Raw genomic sequence first — 23,126 nt, 5'->3', positions numbered from 1 at the left:
TTAAATATACCTTTTACAAGATAAGGTTTTTATTTTTTGTGGTTTATGGTATACAGCCAATACAGGAATTTTTCCTTGTGATATAGCATTATAAGTTTTATACAACATATTTTTTATACAAGATATAATTTTTATACAAGATATAATGAGTACTAGATCCCTATAAGTCTACTTTATTGAAAATTGTGGTGTCCGTATCTAATCAAATAAATAATAACCACTAAATTAACTTTATTAGTTTGCCCAAACACGTGTACAGAAAAAGAATACTTATTCTAGGTTATGCATGTATGAAGTTAATCACTGTCACTATAAATGGTGGGAACTAACGTACTTGACATAACTGTTAAAAGGTGCATACATTACAAAATTAGTGTTTGCAAGCTATTCGGGATGCCATAAACATGATGGTAATCTGTTTGGAGAATAGGTGTGTGTATGTGTATACATATCTGTATACCTACTATGGCTATACTACGTCTGAAACCTGTTAGGCCTACTTGTTTGGATCTTCTTCTTGTTGCTGTTGGTTGCCACGGAGAAATGCTACTTTTAATCTGTTTCAGTTTCGAAATCAAATTTTGCACTTCTGGTTCTAGGCACTTAACACTTTATTTTTGAAAAAGGCTTTTAAATCACTTGCCCCACTCCGATATTTGACCTCCGATTTATCGTTACATACCAATAATATTGCGAGCACCTACATCTGCTAATTTATTGCCTTGGATACCAATATAAAAAGGTATCCACAAGAATACTATTCTGCGGTTTCCTTGGGCTTTCGAAATTTTTAATTTTTACCATTTCTTACCATTACTTTAATTTTGGATATTGAAACAATGAGAGATTAAGAAATTGAAAGTTTTTAAGCGTTAGTGTTATCGAAGAATGTTGCAAATAGCATGGGTAGAGATTGTATGAATTTTGTAAAGAAAACGATATGATCATTGCAAACACCTGGTATAAACTACCCAAGCGACGACTATATACTTGGAAAGCCCCATTTGATTATGGCAGTAACCCTGAGTCTTCAAGAAATCAAATAGACTATATACTTGTAAATGAGCGTTTCCGAAATGCCGTCAAAAAAGTCACTACATTTCCTGGGGCAGATATTGGAATTGATCATCAACCATTTGTAGCAGATAATAAACTAAGGTTAAAACGAATTCAGCGACAAAAACCAATGTACTTATCTTTGACGATATAAACATAAAACATAACATTAAAAAAGAATTTAACGATAGAATAAAAAACATCGGAGAACAACTAGAAAATCCAGAAGAACTATGGAGTGAATATAAAAACCAAGTTAACGAAATCTTCACAAACAATGATTATAGAAAAAACTTAATCAAGAAAAATAAATGGATGACAGACGACATCTTGAAATTCATGGAACAACGTCGACTGATAAAATCTAATGAAACAGAATATAGACACCTGCAGAGAAGAATAAAAAAGGAGATCAAATTAGCGAAAGAAAAATGGATGAGAGAAAGGTGCGACGAAGTGGAGGATGTGATATCTAAACACGACTTATTTAATGTGCACAAAAAATTAAAAGAAATAAGTAACACATTTTAAAAAACGAGTTCCCTCTGTACTCGTTGACAATAATAACAAAATTATTGTAAATGAGCACGAAATAAGAAAAGAATGGCAGCTGTATATATCAGAGTTCTTTGAAGATGACAGGAATAATATTGCCGAATTCTACCAAAACTGTACTGACGGCCCAGAAATTATGAAATGCGAGGTAAAACACGCAATAAATAATGCTAAAATTAGAAAAGTTTGTGGTCCAGATGATACACCAACTGAGTTGCTGAAACTAATAGAGGATGATAACATAAAAGTAGTATGTAGTAAGACTTTTTAATTCAATATATAACACCGGAGTGATTCCCACAGATTGGCTCAAATCCATCTTCGTCGCAATACCTAAAAAACACAATGCGAAAAAATGCTCAGAATATCGATTAATTAGCCTAATGAGCCACACTCTTAAAATTTTCCTAAGAATAATTCACAACAGAATTAGACGCAAATGTGGCACTTTTCAGGGAGGCACTTTTTGCGCTTAACATCCTACTACAAAAATGACGTGACCAAAGAAAAGATGTATTCGCATGTTTCGTGGACTTCGAAAAGGCATTGGATAAACTACAACATGTAAAATTAATGCAAATACTGAAAAATATAGGAATAGATGACAAGGATATTCGTGTCATTAAAAATTTGTACTGGAATCAAACTGCTATCGTAAAAATTGGAGATAACTACACCGATGAAATCTCCATACGACGACGAGTCAGACAAGGGTGCATTTTGTCGCCAACATTGTTAAATATTTACTCGGAGCAGATATTTTAAAAGGCACTTGAGAGATAGCCATATGGAATACAAATCAACGGGGAACTACTTAACTTGATTAGATGTGCAGACGATACAGTAATTCTGTCAGATAATATTAAAAGTCTCCAAATTCTGCTTGATCGTATTCACGAGGTAGGAGAGGAAATGGGCATTAAAATAAACTCAAACAAAACCAAATTTTTAGTGTTTAGTCGTGACTCACATCCCGTTGCAAAGCTTCAATTAAACGGAGTTTAAGTTGAGAAATTTCACAAAATGACATATTTGGGAACCGTGATAACTAGACTTAGGCAAATATGCAGATAAAAAAGTATGAAATATGCGCATAAATATGCAGTATTTTATGCAAAAATATGCAGTATTTTATGCAAAATATGCATATTTATCTAGAAAATATGCATGTAATAAAAAATATTTACAATATTTTCTTTATTTACAAAAATACTTATAATATTATAAATACATAATATATACACTTATTTTAACATATAAATATTATTTTGAATTGTGGTAACAATAGATTATCAAATGATCTTCAAAATTTTCTAATAAAAACTTATGGCTTCTATCTGAATACATATATTTGTAAATAGAAAACTTCTTTCGACATCAACTGATATGTAACTGGGGCATTTTTCAAATTTACTATAATAGATGGTTCTAAATTAAGTGGTTCGGAAAATGTCCCAGCTAGTACTTGAACCACTTCAGAAAAACCTGGTAACAACTATTTTTTTCCCATGGTTACTTTAAATTTTTGAAAAATTCCCTTTCCAATAGTACCGTTAACGCTTTGACACAGTGACTCAAATCCTTTTATTAAAACTGTACTCTCTAACTGATTTTGGAAAGGTTTCATCGCTAAGTACACCAATCAATAAGTGCACAATGTATCTTCCTGACGAGTCAGTGGTCTCGTCCATACATATGTAAAAGTAATTATTACCTATTTCGGCTTTTATGTTGTGGATAACTGAGAAGTATAACAAATTGACATTATTTCTCTTTAGAGTTCTTTCATTGGGAATGTTTTGTTTCCTTATTTTTTTTAAGAACTAAAGTTTTCGTTAGATAAAATTTTGAAAGCGGTATATTAGAAGATACTAATGTACGACACAAGTCTTCGTTAAAAGTTTCTTGTTCGGTTTGTTTTTGGAACTTAACTGAAAGCACTTGGACACTGAAGGTTGATATTTTTCACCGGATGTGGTGTTTACTTTTTTAGCTAAATGTTTCACGGTTCTGACATGCTGATCTATTTGAATTTTTTTTTTTCAGATGAAATCTAAAAAGGAATATAAATATTCTATAGTTTAACCCATTTTTAAAATCTAAGATTGTAGAAATAAACTAAAATGAACCGTTTCGCATAACAATTAAATTTAAATTAAATCAAATAAAAATCGGTGTAGTAATCTTGAAAATGTCAAGAAATGACTGTGCAAGAAAGAAGAACCCGCAAATATGTACAAGAGGCTATTGGTCTTTTCTGTTTATATTTAAAGAAAAAATACTGTGAGCATAAATTAAAAGCACTTAATTAATTAAGTCAAGTCCAATATATGATATGTTTTTGTTTTTAGCAAAATTAAAGCAAAGTATGCTATTGTTAGAAAAAAAATGTTAGCGACCTTTCAGTAGACTATTGAATGATTTGAATTTTAAATAGGTATCCTATTTTTTATCGCAAGGAGTTTAAAGAATGCTCGAAAAAAGAGAAAATACATTGATTTATTGCGAACTAGCCTTGTGTCGGTACTTTTCTTCAACATAATCTACAATTTTAAAATCTTTGTTTGTACCACCGTGTAAATTTAAAAAAAAAATAAAAAATAATACGTATGTGCTCACGGTTTTGCCACAACATGAGCAATAAACTTTATCCATATCCATAGATAGCTGGCTCTTTGTAAGGTTTTATCCAAGTTGAAACATTGCTTATTTTCGGCATTTTAAACGCACAATAATTATTCACAATTAGAAATACACGTTGTTTACGCCTCAAATTTTACAACAAAAGTGAAACCAAATGAAACTGACCGTCAAAATAAAAATTTTTACCTAGAGACATAAACTGGCAAACACAAACCCTTAATTCCAGGACAAAACTATAAGCCGCTGTCTTTTATTAGTTACTATACTATATTAGTTACTACATATCAAGTGATTATAAAACAAAATTAAATATTGGCATTTTCATGCTATCTGTAAGTTTGAATATAAAAATAAATAGTTAATACACCAAATCTTCAAATTATATGCACTTTATGCTTACTTTTATAAAAATATGCAAAATTTGACATTTTTGCATTTTTTATGCATTATATACGATTAGGCAATAGGCTAGGCAATAATAAATAGGCAATTATGCAATTTGCATATTTGCCTAAGTCTAGTGATAACGGACCAACTAGATCCAGACATAGAAATGAAGTCATTTCTTTGCAATAATCATCTCAGTTTAGAACTAAGACAAAGAAAGGTTAAGTGCTATGTTTGGTCCGTACTTTTGTATAGTGCAGAAGTGTGGACGCTAAAAGTATAGATCATGAACAAAATTGAAGCATTGGAAATGTGGATTCATAGACGGATGCTGAAGATACCTTGGACAGCAAGGAAAACTAATGAAGAAGTACTAAGGAGGGTCAACAAAGATAGAGAACTGCTAAAGACTGTTAAACATCGAAAAATGTCTTGCCTGGGACATATAGTGAGGGGAAGCCGATATAAAATATTACAACTGATCCTTAAAGGCAAAATAGAGAGCCGTAGGGGTGTAGAAAAAAAAAAACAAGTTTCTTGGTTAAAAATCATTCGAGAATGGACTCAGATACCAAATGCTGGACAATTATTCCATATTACAGAAGATCGAGAAGCCTTCGCAATGGTGATCGCCAACGTCGGATAATTCTGATACGGCACGTGAAGAAGAAGAAGAACACATACTTAGCAATATTGAATTCCTTGATAGGGTTATTAAGAGAGAAGAAATTATTCAGACAATTAAGAGACAGATGCTTGACTATTTCAGTCACGTAGTAAGAGATCTTCGTTATAGTCTACTGCGTTTGATGTTAGAGAGCAAAATAAAAGGCAAAATAGTTCTAGGAAGAAGACGAACCTCCTGGTCACGAAATCTAAGAAACTGATTTAGTCTGAACTCTAACCAACTATTTAGAGCTGCTGTAAATAAAATAAGAATTTCCATATTGATATTCAACCTTCAATAGAAGATGGAACTTTAAGAAGAATAAGATTATTTTAATTGCATTGAGGAAATCAAAAGAATGATAGTATAGACCTTTTGGTATTATGTAATATTAGTCCTGTCGCCAAGGGGGGTACAACGGCCTCCTTAATTCAGATGGACTTACTCAAGTTTTTTTTATGTATTTTGACCCATAGAACACGAATTTTTTTGGGTAACAGTTGATCCCGATGTCGATATAGCCCGATCAAAGAACAAACTGACCCCAAAAAAATAAAGGAAGGATGAAAATTTGGAAATAGGTAGTTGAAATTGTCTATTATTATATAAGAAAAAGTTTACAATTCTACATCTCCTCCATTTTACAAAAATGGAGCGGAATACCCCCCTCTCGAAGATGAAAAAATACATTCAAAATAAAACCGGCATTGGATAAAATGACTGATTCTAAATAACTTTTCTTCTATAGAGTTTTTTTACTTTTCCAGTCCATACTTTTCGAGTTATTTGCAAGTGAATATGTTCATGCTTAACAAAATAAAACATGTTTTTGGACGGTTTTTCGGAGATAACTCAAAAAGTAAGTATTTTAGCGAAAAAAATAGTCTTAGCAAAAATATAGCCCATAAAAAATTGAAAAAAATGGTGTACACATGAGGTCTTTAGACTCAGTAGAAGCAGAGTTGCAGCTAATGAAAAGTAGGTTTTTCTTCGTCAAATTCCAAATCGAATATTTCAGTGTGAAATAACCCAAAAACGGAGGAATTTTTGGGGAAAAATTCATTTTAACTTTTTTAAGGTGTTTAAAAAAAGGTATATTTTTATTTTTTAAAAAAACTTGTAATATCAAAAGTAAGTGAATTACGCTCAAAATATTGTTGGTCCCTTTTATTTTTTGGTAAAAATATCGCGAAAATTACCCCCTAATTAGCATCACATATAAATTTTAACATTACCACTTCACAAGTTACTTTGTCTATGTATTATTCATATGATCTGTAAGTTTCATCAGTTCCTAGTGCTTCGTTTTGAAAAACCTGTAGTTAAAATGGCTTGAACGAGTAACTAATCACGAGTTTAGGCAAATTTTGAACAGCCGTAGCATAACCAATTTTTGTCTAACAAGAAAACAAAAAATCAAAAATATTCAGAAAAGAAGACGTACATTTTATTACTCTTTGAGATTTTTGGTATTCCTAATTGTTTTTAAGTTAATTCCATAAACAATTACGATTTTTTTCAAAATTAAAAAAAAAATGGTTTATTTTAAACCCAATTTTTTTCAAAACTGAGCAACATTGAACCAATGACTTATAGATAATATAAACAATACATAAGTAAAGTAACTTGTAAAGCGGTAAAGATTAATTTTATTTTGAGAAGCTAATTAAGGGGTAATTTTCTATATTTTTTTACCAAAAAAATAAAATGGAATTTTAATGTCAGAAATTTTTTTAAAAAACAAAAATAAACATTTTTTAAACACTTCAAAAAAGTTGCAATGAATTTTCTCCGAAAAGTACTCCGTTTTTGGTTATTTCACATTGAAATATTCGATTTGGAATTTGACGAAGAAGAACCTACATTTCATTAGCTGCAACTCTGCTTCTATTCGGCTGGCATACCTCACGCATACACCATTTTTTAAATTTTTTATAGGCTATATTTTTACAATATTTTTTTCGCTAAAATACTTACTTTTTGAGTTATCTCCGAAAACCCGTCCATAAACATTTTTTTTTGGTTAAAAATGAAACATTCACTTGCAAATAACTCGAAAAGTATTGATTTAGTAAAAAAACTCTATAGAACAAAAGTTACCCCCGAGAAAAAATTTTTCACCCCGTATTTTCTAATTTTTGTAAAATGGAGGGGATGTAGAATTGTAAACTTTTTCTTATATAATAATAGACAATTTCAACTACCTATTCCCAAATTTTTATCATTCCTTTATTTTTTTGGAGGTTTTCGTAAAATTTTGCGTTCCCTGATCGGGCTAATAAGATTGTTATAAACAAAGAACTTGAGGAATTACATAACAGAGATTTTTCGCAAAACATTTTTTTGTATTTTTTGGGTGATTCGCTGCAAAAAATAGTCTTACAAGTTTTTGCGTAGGATGCATAATTTTCGAGATAAACGCGGTTGAACTTTCAAAAAATCAAAAAAGTGAAATTTTTGAATACGAATATTTTTTGATTAAAAAATAAAATAGCAATTCTGCTTACTGCATTTTAAAGTTAAAATCAAATTCTATCGGTTTTGATTATTTGCATTGCTAAAAATTAAGGTTTTATTTGTTAAACAAAGCCATAAACACATAGTGTTTCCCGTGCCCAATGCATGCGTTTTAATGTATGTAATCTACGTAGAAATCGTCTGTATGCGCGCCTACTCGTTCGATTTCAAATGAGAAATGTATTGAAAACATCATTCAATCACTATGTCTTTATAGGTTTGTTTAACAATAAAAAAATTAATTTTTAGCAATGAAAGTAATCAAAACCGATAGAATTTTACTTGAACTTTCAAATGCAGTAAGCAGAATTGCTATTTTATTTTTCAATCAAAAGTTATTCGGGTTCAAAAATTGCAATTATTCGATTTTTTGAAAGTTCAACCGTGTTTATGTCAAAAACTATGCATCCTACGAAGAAACTTGTAAAAACATTTAGAATGACCCAAAAAATACAAAAAAAAATGTTTTGTTTTGCAAAAAATCGCTGTTATGAGATTGCTCAAGTTCTTTGTTTATAACAATCTTATCGACATCCGAATCGACTGTTACCCAAAAAATTAGTGTTCTACGGGTCAAAATACATGAAAAAACTTAAGTAAGTCCATCTGAATTAAGGAGGCCGTTGTACCCCCACTGGCGACAGGACTATTAGTGCAGTCACTGAAGGTTTTCACCTCTGATTTCGTTTAACCTCCATCGATTTTCATGAAAATTGGTAAGTAATTAGAGGATACCTCAAGGAACAAAGGTGACATGATGCCAAATTGCGCTTTTACCCTGGGGGTGGATGCCACCCCTTCTCGGGGGTGAAAATTATTTTATCAAAAATAATACCATAAGTCGATAGAGGGACAAATTATAGGCAAAATTTGTTATATAAAGTTATTAAAATAAATCAACACTTTTTGAGTTATTAAAGACCAAAGATTTTATTTTTTCGTAAAAAAATGCATGTTTTAAATCGGTTTTTCACGTATAAATCAAAAACTATAAGCTTTTACAAAAAAGTTATTATTACTGAAATTGAAGATAACAAAAAATATAATACACTCCCTACATAAAGAACTAAACTAATAATAGTTCAAAGTGAGTTATTGGCAATTGAATATGTATTTTTTTCGACGAGTACTCAAATCTAAGTATTCGAGCTTAAATAACGGGAAAACGATGCAATGTATAAAATATTCTTGCTAAACATTTGCCAAAGTACTTCGGAATACCTATCAAATGAGCTTCAGAACAAGGTAATAGCGTCAAAATTAAGCAAGTGATAATGAAAATAAAAGAACCGTTTCGAATTTTTTAGGAAAAATTGAAAAATAAAACATACGCCATTTCCACAAAAATTAAAATTTATAGTAATCCTTACAAGAACTTCTTTATAATAGCATAAGTAATATTTTCGATAATTTTAACCGGTTTAGAATGCATATTTTTGAAAAAAAGATATAATTTAAAAAAATCATAATTTTTAACATTATTGTAATTCTCAGATTCTTTTGATAATAACTCCAAAAATACTCAATATACGTAAGAAATTATATTTAACTAAATTTTAGTTTTTTCTGTGCCAAATATTCCACCTGTTTTTCTATTTCCATAGGGTAAAAGGTAACCGAGATAGAAATGTTTAAATCTTAAATTTTGCTGTGGGGAGCATGCAACCGGGGTCATTTAACCTTTTATTTTTAAAAAAGTAAGGGGTTTAAAAGATTAGGTTCAACACGCTTAAATAGCACTTGGAATTAACTTTTAAACAGTTTTTAGCTGAACTTGATATCGTAAACACGATCGGAGTTATTAAAAAAAAAAAATAACATTTTTTGGAAAAATTTTTAAAAGATAAATTTTGAAAAAAATTTGGAGCATAAATTTTAACGCTATCAACATGTTCGGGGGCTCATTTGATAGATATTTTTAAGTACTTTGACAAATGTTATATAAGTTTATGTTATAAAATGCATCAATTTCCCGTTATTTCAGCTGGAATACTAGAGTTTTTTACTCGCCGAAAAAAATATACATTCAATTACCTATAACTCACTTTTAGTTAAAACTAAAAGGTTTTTGTAGTAAGGAATTTATTTCATTTTTTATTAGATTCAATTTTGAAAATAATAACTTTTTTGTAAAAACTTACAGTTTTTGAGTTATTGATGAAAAGTTGATTGAAAACATGTATTTTTCTCAAGAAAAATTAAAATGTTCGATCTTTAATAACTCAAAAGGTTTTGATTTATTTTAATAACTTTATATAACAAATTTTGCTTGAAATTTGTGCCTCTATCGAATTATGGGGTTATTTTTAACAAAATAATTTTCACCCCCAAGAAGGGGTGGCATCCACCCCCAGGGTAAAAGCGCAAATTGGCACCATGTCACCTTTGTTCCTTGAGATATCTTCTAACCACTCACCAATTTTCATGCAAATCGATGGAGGTTCACCGAAATCGGAGGTAATAGCTCATATCCACCTTCATTGACTCCACTATATATATTTTAGGGATTTGAAAAATTATGTAAGCATATTAATTAGGGTTAAGTATTTTCTATGGGAAATAAGCCACAATTTTACTAAAAAATGAATTTATTAACGTTTCGAAGCCCAAATCGGGGTCAAAATACAAAATACAGTAGTATTTTGTATTTTGACAACGAAACCCGATTTGGGCTTCGAAACGTTAATAAATTCATTTTTTAGTAAAATTTTGGCTTATTTCTCATAAAAATACTTAATTATAAAAATGCCACAAGGAAATAGCTTCAGAACAACGTTAAATATTAATTATATCAAGTGTTTGCCCAGTAATAAAAAGTTGGAGATAAGTGGTATGGGGCGATTGAAAAATTCATCAATTTTCCATTGAAATAATGATGAGAATTTTATTACTGAGAGTTGAGAAGTGTCACTCTCATAGTCCGAAATTTTTTTAAGAAAATGGGTATGGGTTTTGTTCTTAAAAGGTCTTAGTTTTTGCTTTATACTTTTGTTGTTTAAAATAGGCACATATTTGTGTAAACATATTAATTAGATCGTTGTAATCGTTTGTGTAGTCTTGAATAATATTCAAGTAATCGACAGAGCCGATAATATTAGTTAGAAGGATATTATTCAATTGGTTGTAATCACGAACAAAAAATAAAAAATGATTTTCAATAAACGATTTTGCGGTTTCTAGGAGCCATGATACAACTACTAGTTTTCATTGAAAAATTTTAGCTTTCTTAATTTTTGAAATTATATCATCAACGGTGAATTTCTGAAAGTTAAATTCTTAAGCAATTTTTGTTTTTGTAGTTGTTGTGTTGGAATCTTGGTATGCTAACATTGGTTTTGCTAATAGTAGATATACTTCTGAGAGGGTCTGTGTTTGTTGCTGTACTGCATTGTCTAGGCTGGGTAAACATTTTTCATTATTTGAGTATTGATCTTCAAGAACCGTGCATATGGAACACTGAGATCCTTTCTCGCAGGACTTCTTGCAGTTATAGCCCACCAAACCATCTTGAGGTATAAAAATACTATATGAGTATTTCCAAACTCTAGTAGAAATGCTCCAGAAGTGTTAGACTATAGGGACCTCAATGTATCCACTGTTGCTCATAAAATCTACTACCATTTATTTGCTGAATATGCACATGCAAATGCTATTGTTGGACAGTCGAGGGTAGAAAATAATATTTTTGAATTGAATAATCTTTTCCAATAGGATAATGTAATACTTTTGTTTGGTATTATATAGTGCGTTAAAAAATGATTCCTTGGACGGAAACGGAACTATTGCTATTGCAGAGGAATAATATGTTTGTGAGGCAATTTGTTGCGTTTGGATATCAGATTGCTTGGTGATATTATTTTACATTGCTTATTAATTTCATTAAACACTGTTTGTCGACAAAGAAAAAGTCCGATCCTGACTTCCTGCAAAAACAGGTATATGGGTCGTTGGCATGTTTAATTAACGTTAAACCACTGACACGGAAACATTGTTTATGACTGAAATACAAAACTCGTCCCAAAGTATATTAATTTTAAAACGAAAAATTTATGAAGAAATTAAATCAATCTTGAAGATTTATCGCCTATATTTAGGTACAGATCCACAATTTATTATTTTGTTTTTTCAATTGAAGAGAAGAGTTTTAGGCAGTCCAGTCCCTACTAGGAGCAATATTATTTTTCCATGCTTTTGTCGAGATTATAATTCGCAAACAACCTTATATTTATGATTTATCTTCATATTTCCACTGACTACTGTCAAAAAGATACTTATGAATAGGGAGCGGATTTATATGCGAGCAATTTTGATGAAATATGCGCATATATGTGCAGTAAAAAATTACGAAATTTACGCAAGATATGCACAACATTTAAAAAAGATGCTCATTTTGAGAAACCAAATATTTATCTACAATAAAATGAATGTATCGATTATCCTCTATCTTAATTTTTTTATGGTATCGTTGTAAATTTCTGGTACGATATTTTTTTTATATGAACTTTCATCGGGCACTCTTTTCTTGCAATATATTTACAAAAAACCTTTAATCATATACTTTCCCAGTTTTTTTATATCCGACTTAAATTTATATTGTTCATTGAATGAAGTCATCAACGATTGTCTACTGTCAATGGGTAACTGATCAAAACTACTTTCGATTTGCTCATCTTCTTGCATTTTGAATTATGTTGTTCTGTCCCGACGTGTTGTGTAACCGAAAATTTTCGCTAAGGTGGTATCTATGGCAATAACACATACTTTTTCAAACTGTTTAAACTTAAAATGTTAACTAATCAGCCAAATATTATTTATTAATGAAAAAAGCGGAAGTAAGCAATCTTAAACTCACCATTCTATTACATGATTTGCAGAATAATTTCCATTGGTGTAAAGAAGCTGGGGATAGATTCTGATCTGGTAATAAACCAGGCTAGAATCTTTCGGCATATTGCACTATTCACATACAAAAGTACTTTTAAACAAAAACTAAACATTCGCATTGACCGACTGAAGGTGACTAATTGTACTGATTTACGGGATCTTATTTAAATCATATTTAAATTTCCGTTAGAGAATCTAGGGACTCGAAGATTAGAGGGATATACAAGGAAAAATAAGAATTAAGGCAAAAGAAGAAAGAAGCAAGGGGAAAAATCAAAGTAAGGTTTCAAAAAATAATAATAGATAACGAAGAATGGATATGGGACAATGATGCGGATAAACTAATACCTAAGATAAGCAACAAATACCCAAGAACAACCCATCCAAAAAACTGATAGGCGAATTGGACGGAGAGACATTGATGACGACCAGGAAAGGACATGGAACATCCAGTAATATGAAAAAGCAAACAGCGAGGATAACTAATAACAAGGAAGAAAAGAAAAATGAAAACAAATATCAAACAAGAATAGGTACATGGAATATAACCTCAATAACAGGAAAGGAACGTGAATTAACAGAGGAAATGGAAAGATTTGAGCTGCAGTTGATAGGAGTAAGCGAGACGAAAAAAGTAGGAAATGGAATTGTCGATATCGGAGCGAAGCACATACTATACTACTTCGGAGTTCAGATAGGACAAAGGGCAAAAGAAGGCGTGGGGATAGTGGTAACAAAAGAAATGAATAGAAGAATAACCAAATTCAAACCAGTATCATCAAGAACCATATACATAAAAATAGAGTTAGAAGAAGAAGAATGTCACATAATACAGGTATATGCACCAGTAGAACGAAGAGAGCATGAAAAAACAGAACTATTATATGATGAGATACAGAAACTTATTGATGAGGTACAAGAGGAAAGCAAAAACATCATTTTACTAGGAGACTGGAATGCACGAATAGGAAATGATGAAAATATGGCATTAGGCTGCTTGGGAAGGTATGGAGAAGAGAAGATAAATAGGAATGGTAGAATAATGATAAGTTTCTGCCAAATAAATGACTTGTTAAGAGGTAATTCTTTCTGCTATCAACCGAGAAACGAAAACTATACATACGTAGCAGAAGAAAGAAATTCGAGAAGCATAATTGACTACATAGTATATCCTCGAGACGCAGAACTAACGATACAAAATATAAAAACAGAGAACGAAGCCAAACTCTGTACCCAACACAGACTAGTGAAGGCAGAGGTAAACATGAAACTAATGGAAATAATAGAGAGTCCTCAATATACAAGAATAGCAATACATAAGATGAAAAATATGGAAATGAGGAGGTTATACCAAAGAGAGACAGAAAAAATACTGAAACAGCATGGAAACAATGAGAAAATATGGAAAATGAAAAAATTGAGAGACACGTTATGGAACACTAAAAAACAAGTATGTGGAATAAGAAATTCATCATCATCATTCTCTTTGCCTTATCCCTATGCGGGGTCGGCTTCCCTAATTGCATTTCTCCACACAATTCTGTCTTGGGTCATATCAATGTTAATCCCCTTTACCAACATGTCCTGCCTTATCGCCTCCCCCCAGGTCTTCTTTGGTCTTCCTCTCCTACTCCTTCCAGGAATCTGCACTTCAGCTATTCTTCGTATTGGGTGATTAACGTCTCGACGTTGAACATGACCGAACCATCTTAACCTATGCTCTCTCATTTTGGCATCAATTGGTGCCACACCTAGACTTCCCCTAATATACTCATTTCTAATTTTATCCTTCTTTGTCACTCCACTCATCCATCTAAGCATTCTCATTTCCGCCACATGCATTCGTTGTTCCTCTTTCTTTTTCACTGCCCAACATTCAGTTCCGTACATCATAGCCGGTCTTATGGCTGTTTTATAGAATTTTCCCTTCAGCTTCATTGGAATTTTTCTGTCACACAACACACCACTCGCTTCTTTCCACTTCATCCATCCAGCCCTAATTCTACTGCATGCATCTCCATCTATTTCTCCATTACTCTGTAATACCGATCCTAGGTACTTAAAACTATTGCTTTTCACAATCATTTCACCATCCAAAGATACCATTTTATTTGTAGTAGCTCCATCTTTAAATGAACATTCCAAATACTCTGTTTTTGTCCTACTAAGTTTTAAACCTTTTTCCTCCAGAGCTTGTCTCCACTGTTCCAGTTTTTGTTCTAAGTCTCTTTCACTATTTCCTACTAACACGACATCATCAGCATACATTAAGCACCATGGAATGTTACCCTGTAGTTTCGCTGTTATCTGGTCCAAAACTAATGAGAATAAATACGGACTAAGCACAGAGCCTTGGTGCAATCCTACTTTCACATGAAATTTATCAGTCTCTCCCACACCTGTCCTAACACTAGTCGTTACTCCCTCATACATATCCCTCACAATCTTTACATATTCACCAGGGACTCCTTTCTTATTGAGTGCCCACCACAGAATCTCTCGAGGAACTCTATCATATGCTTTCTCAAGATCAATGAATACCATATGAGCGTTTGTTTCTTTACTCCTGTATTTTTCCATCAACTGCCTTATAATGAAAATTGCATCTGTTGTTGATCTACCCTGCATAAAGCCAAATTGATTCTCGGATATTTCGGTCTCTTCACGTATCCGTCTGTCAATTACTCTTTCCCATATTTTCATGGTGTGGCTAAGCAGTTTTATAGCCCTGTAGTTTGTACATTGTTGTATATCTCCCTTGTTTTTGTAAACAGGTACCAGTATACTGCTTCTCCATTCGTCTGGCATTTGTCCGACTTCCATAATTCTATTAAATAGACCTGCTAGCCACCTTGTTCCTGTCTCTCCCAATGCTCTCCATACTTCCCCAGGAATATCATCTGGTCCTACCGCTTTTCCTTTCTTTATTTTTTGAAGCGCTTGAGCCACTTCCTCGTTGGTTATTTTGGTGACCATTGCTGCTACTGTCTCCGTTGACTCTACAGGCTGTCTGTCAAATTCTTCATTTAATAAGCTGTCAAAGTACTTTCTCCATCTCTTTTTGACTTCCCTTTCGTGAACTAGTATTTTATTATTTTCATCTCGGATACATCTAATCTGATTAAAATCTTTTGCTTTCCTTGCTCTCTGTTTGGCTATTTTATATATCTTCGTTTCGCCTTCCCTGGTATCAAGTTGATCATATAGGTTTGAATACGCTTCTGCTTTGGCTTTTGCTACTGCTACTTTCGCTTCCTTTTTCGCCACCATATAGTTTTGAAGATCTGTGTCGGATCTGGTTTCTTGCCACTTTTTATATAATTTTCTCTTCTCTTTTATTTTTCCTTGTACTTCGTTTGACCACCACCAAGTCTCTTTATCCTCAAACTTTTTTCCTGACGTTTTCCCAAGTATTTCAATAGCAGTCTCTCTAATACTACTGGCCATTTTTCTCCAAATTGTATTAGGGCTTCCTTTCACGTTCCAACATATTTTTTCTACTATTCTTCTCCTGAATAGACCTTCTTTCTCATCTTTCAGCAGCCACCATTTGATTTTTTGTGGTCCTCTCCGATATTTTTGTTTAGTTTCGCTTTTTACTTCGATGTCCAGAACAAGCAGCTTATGTTGTTGGCTTACTGTCTCACTCACTATTACCTTGCAGTCCTTGCATTCACGTATGTCTTCTTTTCTTATCATGAAGTAGTCTATTTGGGATTGATGTTGTCCACTTTTGTAGGTAATAAGTTGAGTTTCTCTCTTTTTAAAGAATGTGTTAACAATCGCCATATCCAATGCTGTTGCTAATTCAAGCATGTCATCTCCAGCTTCATTTCTAGTTCCAAAGCCTAATCCCCCATGTATTGTTTCATATCCTGTCTTGGTTTGGCCCACATGTGCATTGAAATCACCTCCTATTATAACTTTCTCCTCTGCTGGAATATCACTCAGTACGTCTCCTAATTGATCATAGAAAGCTCTTCTTTCATTCTCACCCAGACCTGTTTGGGGAGCATACACACAAACAACATTCAATACCTCTTTATCAATTACAAATTTCACTGACATCATTCTATCACTCGTTCTTACAACTTCTACTACGTTACCTTTCATTTCACTATCAGCAATTATACCAACTCCATTTCTAGTGTTACTACTCCCTACATACCACAATTTGTATCCTTCACCTAGTTCTTTCGCCCTTTGTCCTTTCCACCTAGTTTCTTGAATACAAGCAATTTGAACTCTTCTTCGTTTGAGCGCATCCACTAACTCCAGACTCTTACCTGTAAGACTACCAAGATTCCAAGACCCTATCCTGATTTTTCTAACCTGCAATGGTGTTCCCCCTGAGATAGTCCTCACCCGGAGATCCGAACGGAATATATGTGGAATAAGAAAGAATGGGAAGAATAATAAAAGAACTGGATGGTGGAGTAAGGAAATAAAGCAAGCTGTAAAAAAGAAGAAAGAAATGTGGAAGCGATACATAAACACAAATGAAGAGCAAGACAGGGACGAACTCAGAAGCCAGAGAAATATAGTGAAAGAACTAGTAAAAGATGCGAAGAAGAAGAGCTGGAAGGAATTTGGTGAAGAATTGAACGATGGTTTTGGGAATAACAATAAACAGTTTTGGAATAAAATAAGAAGCATGAAAGGAACAAAAAGGAAACAAATAAGAGGAATTAGAAATGAGCGAAATGAATTAAAAACAAACATACTACAAGACATACTAACCGTATGGAATAAGCACTATAAAGAAAAATTCGAGGCAAGCAACCAACAAAATGAGGAGAGAGGACAGCAGGCAAGAGAAGAGGATAGAGACAATCGAGTAGGCGAAATTCATATCAAAGATATTAATGAAGGATTGGCAAGAATAAAGATTGGAAAAGCGGGAGGTGCCGATGACATAGATCCGGAGATGATGAAGTACGTGGGAGAACGAGGCAAGCTTTGGCTACTGGAAATAATGAGGGAAGCATGGAGAACAGAAAAGATACCGGAATATTGGGAAGAAAATTTATTGATACCAATACACAAGAAAGGAGATGAAGCAGAATATCATCAGTGGCATATAAAGTCTACACCGGGATAATAGAAAGGAAGCTTAGGAAAGAACTGGAAGGAAAACTAGAAGAAGAACAAGCAGATTTTAGGAAGGAACGAGGAACAACAGGTAATATATACATACTGAGAAATATAATTGAAAGGAAAAACGAAATAGGAGAAGACTTATATATTACGTTTATAGATATTAAAGCTGCTTTTGATTCTATAAATTGAGAAGAAATATGGTCAGTAATGGAAGATTTGCAAATCCCGCAAAAGATAGTAAGCGTGGTAAAAAGTACATATCGAAACGTACTTGCTAAATTAAAAATAAACGGAAACAGATCGCCAATAATAAACCTAAGGAAAGGAATAAAACAAGGGGACAGTCTCACCCCAGTTTTGTTTATATTAGTAATGGATAGAGTAATGAAGAGCGCTAAAAGTAGGTCAAGGCAAGTACAGTTAATAATAGGGTACAGAAATTTAGTGCCAGTGAGAATGGAGGGATTACTATATGCAGATGGCTTAGTAATAATAGCAGACAATAAAGAGAAAATGCAAAAATTAAACGATATCTGGGTGGAGGAAATAGAAAATTTGGAAATGGAGGTAAATATAAAGAAAAAAAGAAAACGAAGACCATGATAGTAACCCAAAAGAAAAGGGAATAAATAAACAAAACGATATTTAGGTGTAAAAACGAAATAATAGAAACAGTCTCGACGTTTGAATACCTAGGAATAATAATATCAGAGGATGGAAAGATAGATCAAGAAATCTCATACAGAGCGAAAAAAGCAAATAAGATCTACTATGCACTAAATAAAACAATATTTGGAAAGGAAGAAATAGATAAAAAAATAAAACTGAAGGTATACAACGCAATCTCTGTGCCAACTTTAATGTATGCAAGTGAGACATGGGTAAACAATGCAAAAATAGACAGTACAATAAACGCAGCGGAGATTAAGCAGCTAAGAAAAATAGCAGGAAAAACGAAATTGGACAGAATAAGAAATTAAGATATTAGAAAAAGACTGAAACAGGAATCGATAATAACCAAGATACAAAAAAGAAAATTAAAATGGTTTGGACACATTAACAGAATGGAACAGGGAAGACTACCAAAGCAGGTGATGGAATCGAAAAGATATGATAAAAGAAGGAAAGGGAGGCCAAGGAAGGGATGGATCGATCAGATTATAGAAATTGGACAGGAAAAAGGAAAAACACATCAACAAATGAAAGAGTTAGCAAAGGACCGCAAGAAATGGAAGAGATGGAGAGAAGATGAATAAAACCTCCGACGCCACTGAGAGGCATAAGGAGTTTCGAGAAAGAAGAAGAAGAAGTTAGAGAATCGTAAAACGACGTTTAGAGATGTAAATATTCTCTTAACAATAGTGTATTTAACATCCCACAATCATTTTATGACAGCGTACTAGACGCACATTGTGGGAAAGTGCAGTGTCACATTATGCGTTTTGACCGGATGCGGTGGAAACGCATCCGTTTCCAACACAACCGCACCGATTTGTCACACTATGCGTTTAGTCTGGTGCAGTTTGTAAGCGCGTGACGATGTCTCAAAACGCATCCGTTTCCAACGCAACTGGACCGACCTCTCACACTATGCGTTTTGACTGGATGCGGTGGAAACGCATCCGGTCAAAACGCATAATGTGGCATCGTACTAAAGATCAAGAGTTTTCTAAGAAAAATCGAAAAGGTAGTGAATGAGCCGACTTCAGGTAGTGCTCGAAAATATATGATAGCATGTGCGGGGAAATATTTTGTGTCGAATTAAAAGATTTTAAAATTTTTTTGTTTGGACAAAAATGTTTTCAAAAAAGGCACATAATATGCAAGTTTCTTTAAAAATATGCAAAATTTGGTAAAGTTCTCAAATATGCGGAATATACAAGCAATATGCATTTAGCATAAAATCCGCTCCCTACTTATGATACTTGTGAATCCATCTAATGCATCAAGTGCATTGAATGTAGGAATATATTTAGCAAGAATAATCTGCAAAAATTAGGATTTGTGATGTAAGTTGCTAAACGCATCAGTGCGGCTAGAGATGGGTTTATTTTTATTTTTGAATATTTCTGAAGCGAATCTGGTAGTAAAATGTGGTTCTGGAGCTGTGCTGGCGCTTTTAGTGAATTATGTAACTGAGTTCTGTTCTGAGCTTAGATATTTGATATGTATATTTAATGTGCATTAAGTCTTGGTACACCGAATATCTTTTGATATTAACTGGATAATCGCCATTGCACAGAGCACAAGTGGCATGTGTTATTAAATTACGTAATAATGTGTTATTTAATAAGGTCAAAGTTTGACCCTCTGCCCATATTTGACAAAATTGTATGCGTTTTTGTAGTAGGCTTTAGACTGGACGGACCGTTGGCATAACCTGCTGCATAATGTTGTTTCTTTATTTTTTCGACTAGTATCAATTATCGAATGACGGAAGTAGTCCTGTCGCCAGGAGGGGGTACAACGGCCTCCTGTATTCAGATGGACTCACCCAAGTTTTTTTTATATATTTTGACTCGTAGAACACAAACTTTTTTGGGTAACAGTTGATCCGGATGTCGATAAGATTGTTATAAACCAAGAAGTTGAGGAATCACATAACAGCGATTTCTCGCAAAACAAAACATTTTTTTTTGTATTTTTGGGCCATTCTAACCAAAAAATGTTCCTACAAATTTTTTCGTAGGATGCATAGTTTTCGAGATAAACGCGGTTGAACTTTCAAAAAATCGAAAAATTGCAATTTTTGAACCCGAATAACTTTTGATTAAAAAATAAAATAGCAATTCTGCTTACCGCATTTGAAAGTTCAAGTCAAATTATATCGGTTTTAATTATTTGTATTGCTAAAAATTTATTATTTTATCGTTAAAAAAAGCTATAAACACCTAGTGCTTGAGTAATGTTTTTAATGATTTCTCATTTTTAAAATCGGATGAGTAGGTAGAAGAGATCAAAGTGCAAGCGAGGCTATTTCTACGTAGCATGCATTAAAACGCATGTATTAGGCACGGGAAACACTATGTGTTTATAGCTTTTTTTAACAATCAAAAAATAAATTTTTAGCAATGCAAATATTCAAAACAGATATAATTTTGACTCAAACTTTTAAAGGCGGTAAGCAGAATTGCTATTTTATTTCTTATTCAAAGGTTATTCGGGTTCAAAAATTGTAATTTTTCGATTTTTTGAAAGTTCAACCGCGTTTATCTCGAAAACTATGCATCCTACGAAAAAACTTGTAGGAACATTTTTTGGTTAGAATGACCCAAAAAATACAAAAACATGTTTTGTTTTGCGAGAAATCGCCGTTATGTAATTCCTCAACTTCTTTGTTTATAACAATCTTATCGACATCCGGATCAACTGTTACCCAAATAATTCGTGTTCTACGGGCCAAAATACATAAAAAAACTTGGGTAAGTCCATCTGAATTAAGAAGGCCGTTGTACCCCCCTGGCGACAGGACTAAAGCTCCTTATTACTACTCGGTGCTTACTTTCACCTGGTAGGTATGAAATAGTACATCTATTAACTAGTTTTGATGGGAAATAAGCCACAATTTTACGTAAAAAATGATTTTATTAACGTTATTAATATTATCGTTAGCAAAATGATCGCTGCTTAGTAAAAAATATCTTCTAAAAATTTATTTAATCTGACTCATTTATATCGCCAATTCAGACATACATTATACATTTTAAAGTAGAAGATTTTAAAATGATATTACCAATATTTATGAGTTGCGTTCCTGGGACGACTTTATTAAAAGATAGTTTATTCGATTACATGAACTCAACCCAACTCAAGAATATCCGTCACAAAAAAAATCATAACATGTGATATGTCTTTAAAAAGACACCCACACGCAATATCATTTTAAAATCTTCTACTTTAAAATGTATAATATATGTCTTGAATTGCCGATACAAATGAGTCAGATTAAATAAATTTTTAGAAGAATTTTTTTACTAAGCAACAACAATTTTGTTTAATTCATTAATATTTTTTTTATTTTGACAACTACACACGATTTGGACGTCGAAATGTTAATAAAATCATTTTTTTAGTAAAATTGTGGTTTATTTCCCATCAAAACTAGTTAGTTGCAAAAATGCCGCAAGAAAATAGCTTCAGAACAACAGTACATCTATATTATTTCTCATGAGCATCTTTCAGTGCGTTACAGTTTTTCGATTTCTTTCTAACGCATTAAATGTATGTGACAGAAAAAAGGCACGTCGGTGATTACAGACATTTATAACATTTATTACATTTATTCTAGTTGTCGAAAGATGTATAATCGAAAAAAAAATATTTACGGAATGTATAATATATCTACGAATATAATCTGAACAATTTATTAGACTATACAAATCAAAGAAAATACCATTCAATAAATGCAATAAACACAATTGATTTGTTTTATGCCGAATTGCAAATAAAATGTGACAACTGTAAGATTTATCTAAAATTGTCATGTTAAAATAAATGTTATAAATGTGTATTATCACGGACTTACCTTTTTTTCTATCATTTGTGACGCACTGAAAAATGCTCATGAAAAGGACCATATTTCGCGGAGATGTAGGAGTCAGTAGTTTGCGGCATGATTTTACGGTGTTTTCTGACAACTTTCCTGTCTATAACCGATAAATTTTCTGTCATCAGTTTTATGTACATCATAGTTTTAATGATTTTAATAATTTTATGTCATCATAGTTTTAATGACTTTTCGGCAAGGTCACACTTGCAACTACAGGTTTTCATATCCGCTGTTTCGAGTAATCTTTTTGTCCTCTCTGTGTCAGGTCGGGTTTCTGTAGCGTATGTCATTATTGGTCTGATCACTGTTGTGTAAATTCTGCCTTTCATTTCTTTTCTGATATATTTATTTATCCATATTGTATCATTCAAGCAACATGCTGCTCTGTTTGCTCTATTCACCTGATCTTCCTCTTTTGTTTCTTGTTCTCTGTAGCTGGATAGTGTGATGCCTAGATATTTAAAATCCATTAGTCATCTTGTCTTTTGTCTTTTTTTTTGGGAAAATTAACATGTTAAATTTTCTGGCGGTGATATTAAATTGGTGCAGCGTACGTTGTAAATCATCTTCACTTTAAAAATTAGTATTGCATTATCGGGTCTAGGACGTTTCATCGCCGCCGTTTCGATGCCGCCATTTCGATGCCGATGCCGGCCGATTCATCGCCAGTCAATTAATCGCTATCTGATATATTTCCGAATTTTCGACAGTTACAATTATTAGTTATTTTTAGTACTAATTAGGAATTCTAGGAAATGCGAGGATATG

General features: G+C 32.6%; 1 protein-coding gene across 3 annotated transcripts in view; it reads left to right on the top strand.

The window, feature by feature from the left end:
- Positions 1 to 23,126, top strand: part of LOC126889563 (uncharacterized) — a 251,405-nt gene that overhangs the window by 145,533 nt on the left and 82,746 nt on the right. The window lies entirely within an intron of this gene.

Source organism: Diabrotica virgifera, chromosome 8 (assembly GCF_917563875.1).
Source record: "Diabrotica virgifera virgifera chromosome 8, PGI_DIABVI_V3a".
Lineage (NCBI taxonomy): Eukaryota > Metazoa > Arthropoda > Insecta > Coleoptera > Chrysomelidae > Diabrotica > Diabrotica virgifera.
The sequence above is the reverse complement of the archived record's forward strand: the minus strand, read 5'-3'. Positions and strand labels throughout refer to the sequence as shown.